The following is a 7,199-nucleotide window of genomic DNA, read 5'->3' as shown; positions in this document are numbered from 1 at the left end:
GTGCGCCATGTAGTTCAGTGCCCTCACACAGAAGGTCGCTGAAGCATAAACTCGCTTCCCAAAATGATCCAACGTTCCTGACACTCGGTCAGATGAATGGACAGTGGAACTCTCCTGGGCGAGTTCCTTCTTGGTGGCCATCGCCATCAGCATAGCATCTACAGGGGACCCCTTGTGCCAGTTTAACTTGTCCGGGCACTTGGGTATTGGCTCTACGGTGTCCAACTCCTTCCATGCCCAAGATGTTATCAAATCCACAAGTGGATCAGCAGGAGGTGACACTCAAGAGGTAGACAGGCCCGAGCCGAATGGCTCCAGAAACACAGACTCGTCAAAGGTTGGTTTTGGGGTGGACTACCCCCTCTTTGGCGGAGGATCTCCATGATGACTCCAAAGGAGACATCCTCAGGGGGTGATCTTGGGGAAAGTTCCCCTTCATCCAGGTCCGTGGCTTTGGTGAGGGACTCTGGAGGAGAGTCCAAGTGCCTCCTTTTACACACATGCTTGCGAGGGGGCTCATCAGGGGGACTACATGGGGAGGTCTTGCAAGCGGGTTGTTCCAAGGCAGGAATGTCCTGGGGCACTACGGCTACAGGCTGTCCCTGAGACGGCAACACGGTCGGACCCGCACTCAAGGCCAGGGGTTCTGGATGGACTCCAAAGACAAAATAGAGGCCTCGACCCTGCGAGAACCCTCTCCACCACATCGAATGCCGACGGGGAAAGGACCTCCTAGGCTGAACTAGGAGAAGCCACTCCCTCCGATCCGACCAGGAAGTCGGGCAGAGACACCGAGGGGAATGCTTCTCTCCGACAAGCTCGGAACACATAATACTCCCTCAGATCTAACCCAGAGGCTACGGCTCAGAGATCTAGTCGGATCAGACGCACTCAAGGCACTATCTGGCATAGAGGTACAGGGTGCCATCGGCGTCGACTCCGTCCTCGGTTCCAAAAACTCCGAAACTACAGGTCAGATCGGAGAAGGAGTGACAGAGTCTGAATACTGGCTGGAAGGCACCCGCACCGGTGGGTGAAGGCCCTGGCAAGACCCCCATTTGGATTTGAGTACAGATAAACCTCTGCATTATCTTGTCCATCTTCACTTCGGATAGGCTCTGTGTGGAGCAAGAAGCCGCCGAAGTGGGCCGGGAATGCTGGTGGGCAGAGGACCTTGGGGGTGACTGGCTAACCTGAACCACAGGCTCAGTGGAGAACCTAGGGACCTGAGCTGAGGTGTCAAAGCCCTGGAAGCAGGCTTAACCTTCGGCTAGGGGCCGGCCTCCAACAAGCTGTCAGGGGAGCGCTTTCGAGGCCGGTCTTTCTTAGCTCTATCCCCTTCCCTGGACCTCTAGATGGGAGGGTGAGTCCCAGAGGCCATGGAAAGGGAAGATGAAGCAGCAGCGCTTCTTGCTTAGCAGGGGAAGGTGGGACCTCAGTCCCAGCAGAGGAGGGCAACAGGCCCTTAACGATCAGTTTTTCCAACCCGTCCTTAAGTGCTCTGGGATTAAACCCACTGCAAATAGGACAGGGAGACTGGAGGTGAGCCACCCCCAAAGAAACCGCGCACAGAGTGTGGCCATCCGCCAGAGAAAGCTTATGGCCACACTCTGTGCACCTTTTGAAACCTGTCTTCGGGGCGTCTGCCATGCCTCAGCCGGCCCAAACAGACACACATGCACCACGTGGAAAGAGAAGAGGGGAGGAAAGATAGTAAAGCCTACAAGAAATTCACTACGGAGAACCCCGGGAAGGTATAGGTAGGTTAGAAATATCAGATTGATAGAAAGTACCAAAAAATATAAAAAAGTTATGTACTCACCATAACGTTCCATCTGAGTAGGTAAACTTCATCTGTCAGCAACCTGTGGGTTCCGGATCCGATACGGATCCGAGCTGGCAGCATACCAAGCAAAAGATCCAAGCTCCTCCCCTACCCATACTACACTGCAACCTCCTTCCAATCCTCAGATCGAGTTTGCCACTCCACACGTGACACCAACAAACTAACCTGAGACCTTTGAACCAAGGACAAATCTCCAGCTCGTGAACTCCTAACATCGAGCTCAGCAAAAATAAACACCAAGGTAAGGGGGAAGGAGGGAGGGACGGTTGCTGACAAATGAAGTTTACCTACTCACATGGAACGTTATGGTGAATACATAACTTCTTTATCTGAAGTAGTTAACTTCATTTGATCAGCAACCTGTGGGACAGAGTCCCCAGCTACCCGAAATCTTAGGAGGCCCTTAAGGAAGGATATTCCGGAGCACTGCAGAGCCAAAGGAAGCCCTTCCTCTAGACACCAAATCCAGTTTATAATGATTAATAAAGGTGTGAGAGGACGCTCAGGTAGCCGCTGAGCAAATGTCACCCAGGGAAACTCTAAACCAGAATGCTGCAGACGTTGCCGTAGAACGTGTAGAATGAGCATGAACTCCTACTGGTTCTGGTAAACCAAGCTCTGTGTATGCTTGCAGGATAAAAAGGGAAATCTACCTAGCAAGAGTCCACTTTTGAAATTGGTTTCCCTAAAAAGGGCTTAGCAAAGGAAACAAAAAGTTGATCAGATTTACGAAAGACCGCCGTCCTGTGCAAATAAAAATGTAACTGCCTGTGAACATCCAGCAAATGAAGTTTGTATTCCCCTTTGTTCTGAAAATTAGGGAAAAAGACAGGCAAATTAATAGATTGATTAATGTTCGTCTCAGAAGCAACTTTAGGGAGAAAGGATGGATTAGTCCTGAGAGACACACTGTCCTTATGAAACAAGATATGGGGGTTTCATACAAAGAGCTTGAAGCTCCGACACTCTCCTGGCTGAAGTTATAGCTACCAAAAAAGCAGTCTTCCATGACAAGAATTTTAAGTCAGCTGATGCCGAGGGCTTGAAAGGAGGCGCAACTAAGGCCTGAAGAACCGCAGTCAGATCCCACGGTGGGGATGGATTCTTAATAGGTCGTCTCAGAAGAAAAGTGCCTTTCAAAAAGGTCTTACAAATTCTGGCAGCAGGGAGAGAGCCTAAATTGTCCCCTACATGGAAATGAAAAATAGCCGCCAACTGGACTTTCAATGTGGATGAGATGGCTCCTTGCTGGAAGATATGACACAAAAAGTCTAATACCGCTGGGATCGGAGCAGTAAAAGGATCTAGATTTCTCTGTGAAGCCCAAATGGAGAAGCATCTCCATTTGCTACAGTAAATTTTCCTGGTAGAGGATTTATGGGCCGCAACCAAGATAGATTTAACAGGAGATGAGATACCGGGAGTCCTAGCAACTAGTGGAACTGGAGCAGCCAAGCTGTGAGCTTCAGGCTGTCCAGACTCGGAGGAAGCATCCCCGAGGGATGACTAATCAGATCCAGAATGGGATCCAAGATCCAAGGTGGAGCTATGAGATGAGACCGTAGGCAGGGGAACCAGACTTGACGAGGCCAGAATGGGGCTATGAGGATCAATCTGCTCCCCAACTGGCGAGCTTTCTTTAAGAACTTTATCATGAGCGGGAGCGGTGGATACGCATAAAGAAGACCGGGTGGCCAAGCATGAACAAGAGCGTCTCTGGAGGCTTCACCCGTCGGGGGGGATTAGAGCAAAAAACTTGCTGCACTTCGCGCTGGAAGGCGATGCGAAGAGATCGAAGCAAGGCTGACCCCACTTGAGGAAGATCTGTTCCGCTACACCAGGGTTCAGAGATCACTCGTAGGGAGAAAGGATAGTTCTGCACAATTTGTCCACTAAGATGTTGGACCGACCGGGAATGTGCATTGCTATCAGAAAGCGGTTGGTGGAGATTGCCCATTCCCAGACTCTCATGGCTTCTCAACAAAGGGGATAAGACTTGGTTCCCCCCTGTTTGTTGATATATCAGACCACTGACATATTGTCTGACTGGATCGCAATAGTTCCCAGAGGAAGATAAGCATGAAGGGCCTGCAACGCTAAAAGGACCGCTCTCATCTCGAGAACATTTATATGCAGAACGGTCTCGTTTCGAGTCCACGTGCCTTGAACAGTCCTGCCCGAACAATGCTCCCCGCCACCCTAGGCAGGAGGCATCCATAGTCACCGTGGGTTGGGGTGCAATAAAGGGACGTCCCTCCTGCAAACTCCGGGATTGGAGCCACCATGTGAGAGAATTCCTGCACACTCTGCTCAGAGGGATCGGAAAATCTAGAGGTTTGTGGGATGGTGGCCTAATGGTTAAGGTGTCTGCCTTGCAAACACAAGGTGCAGGGTTTGAGTCTCACAAGGGATAATTGGCTAGGCTTAAAATAGTTCACAAGGGCAGTTAGCTTAGTACTAACCTATGATGAAGAATTGACCACTGAACTTGCAACGTTCACTGTAGAATTCTCATATGCAAACGCGCACAAGGGATCAGGTTGATAGCTGCTGCCATGTACCCTAAGGCTCTCAGGACTAATTCTGCAGGGGGTGCAGGGAACTCCAGAAGCGCTAACACATGAAGTGCCAGGCTGTGTAGTCTGTCTGGGGTTAAGAATGCCCTGGCCTGACGAGAATCTATTCTCGCCCCAATGAAGTCTAACACTTGAACAGGTTGAAGGGAAGACTTCCTAAGATTTATGGTAATCCCTAGCCGAGGTGATATCTGGAGAAAGAAATCTCTGGCTAGTAAGAGTGGATGCCTGGTGGGGATGGTGAGGAGCCAGTTGTCCAGGTACGGGAAGACCTGAATGCCCTGAAGTCTCAGGTGGGCAGCTACAACTACCATGACCTTGGTGAACATCCTGGGGGCTGTGGTAAGACTGAAGGGTAGGATCCTGCATTGATAATGAATGGTCCCTAGCTGAAAGCAGAGGAACCTCCTGGATCGCCCATCCGGCAGAATATGGTAGTACACATCCTTGAGGTCTATCGAGCATAACCAGTCTTCCTCCTGCAGGAAGGGCAGGATGGACTGAAGCGTGACCATCGGGAACGTTTCCTTGGCAACTAACAGGTTCATTGTTGATGGGTCGAGAATCGGCCTTAGGTCCCCCGTTTTTTTGGCACCAAAAAGAACCTGGAATAGATGCCTGATCCGGACTGGTCTGGGGGCACCTGCTGGATGGCTCTTTTTTCTAGAAGCTTTTATATTTCCAAGGCCGTGGCCTCCCTCTGAGCGGGTGGGATGTCCGGTAGGTGCCTTGTGTAAGGGGGCTTGTTCATGAAGGGAATAGAATAGCCTCTGGATATTATTTGAAGCACCCAGCGATCTGTCGTGATGGACTCCCATTGGGCTAGGTGCATCGAAAAACGCCCCCCCCCCCGTCTGCCTCCAGAGAGGAGCAGTGGGGCAACACCTCAGGGTTGCTGTGCAGGTCGCTCTGAAAAAGGTTCCAGTGACCCGAAGTTCTTTGGCCCCCCTCTGCCTCTGGGCCGGCGTCCACCTTGTCCCCCTCTGGGGGAGGAGGAGTCCTGAGCGTTCCGGGACTGCTGAGTTTTCCAGAACCACAGCTTCTTTTGCCCTCGCTGGTTCCTGGAAAAGACCTTTGAGGGTTAGAAAAGCGGATCACAACGGCATCTTCCTGTCTTTCTCGCATAGCGGACAGTCTCCCCGAACAGGGTTGAACTGACTAAGGGTGCTTTATCGAAGGACACCTTGAAGGGTTCCGAGAAATCGCAAAGACGGAGCCAGGCATGACGCCTTAAGGCGATGCCGGACCAGCTAGCCCTAGCGGCTCCCTCGGTAGCATGAGAGAGTAAACACATGGACGTATTGGACACAGACTTGAGAGTGGCCATACGAGCAGAGAAGGTCCATTTATCCTCGGCCGACACGGACTCCGGGGAAGACTCAGTGTACTCTTTCATGAGGTCCCGCTGCAGTCGAATTACACGGGCCAAGTAATTCAGCGCCCTTATAGTAAAGGTAGCTGAAGCAAACGTCCGCTTTCCAAGATGGTCCACAGCCCTGGACTCCTTGTCTTGGGGGTGGACCGAGGAACTTTCTTGGGCGAGTTCCTTTCTCGTGGCCGCCGCCGCCACCACCAATGCATCAACCAGGGAACCTTTGTTCCAAGAAGCTCTATCTGCCGGTGGGCTCAATATTTTGTCGAGCCTTTTGGGTATAGGCTCCACACTGTCCGGTTCCTTCCAAGCTCTGGTGGTAAGGTCCACCACAGGGTCGACGGGGGGGGGGGGCACACACCCAAGAGATAGATGGGCCTGTGTCGAATGCCTCCAGGAATACCGACTCATCAGAGAAAGGTTTTTGGGTGGACCCACCCCCCACCCCCAGCAAAGGATTTCCATAATGTCTCCAAAGGAGAAGTCTTCAGGAGGTGATTTGGGGGAACCTTTCCCTTCCTCCAAATTGGTATCCCCAGTGAGGGACTGGGAGAGTCCAAGTGCCTCCTATTACACTGGCGTTTGTGAGGGACCTCCTCAGGTGGACTCTCCGGGGAGGGCTCAAAAATGGTTTTGTGTTCCTCCAAGAGAACTGGCTGGGGCGCAATAGACACAGGCTGTCCCTGGGGGGACTGGATGACGGAAGACAAGCCCAGCTGCGAGGGAGCAGGGATGGACCCCAGGACAGAGTGAGGGGTCTTGATCCTTCAGACAGAACCCTCTCCACAACGTCAAATGCCGAGGGAGAACCGGCCTCCCGGAAACTGGTGGTGAGGGTAGCCGAGACCCTCAGTACCGACGAAGGGATCGGAGCCGAAGTTGGAATGGACAGACCCAAAGGGACGGTATGCCCAGACCACAATGGAGCCGATGACACACTCACCCCATTGGATCAGACGCCCAACTCTTGGCTCAGAGAGCTTGGATCCGAAAGTGGATCAGACAGACGAGGGCATGGCCGGCGTCGAGGCCAAAGGCACCATCTGCGCCAACCCACTGACTTCGCGGCTCTTCGGATCCATAGACTCCGATATCCGATGGTGGATCGGAGAAGGAGCTATCGGGGCAAAAAACGGAGCCGAACTCCCCGCACCGAGAGGGAGGAGCCAGCAACACTCCCATCTAGAGTTGAGTTTGTAGAAACCTTTGCATCATCCAATCCATGTCTGCTTCAGAGATGCTCCGAGTCGATCTAGAGGACGCCACCAATGCCGGGCGGGAAAGTCGACGCGAAGACTACCTCGAAGGTGGTCTAGCTTCCTCCTCCTCCTCCGGAGAAAAACGTGGTGAACGGAGCCAAGGAGAGGATAGCCTGGTAACTTTCACAGGAGACAAAAATCACCTT

The sequence above is a fragment of the Protopterus annectens genome, chromosome 5.part0 (genome assembly GCF_019279795.1).
Source record: "Protopterus annectens isolate FY-2018-M chromosome 5.part0, PAN1.0, whole genome shotgun sequence".
NCBI classification, from domain to species: Eukaryota; Metazoa; Chordata; order Ceratodontiformes; family Protopteridae; genus Protopterus; species Protopterus annectens.
Note: the sequence above shows the minus strand (reverse complement) of the source record.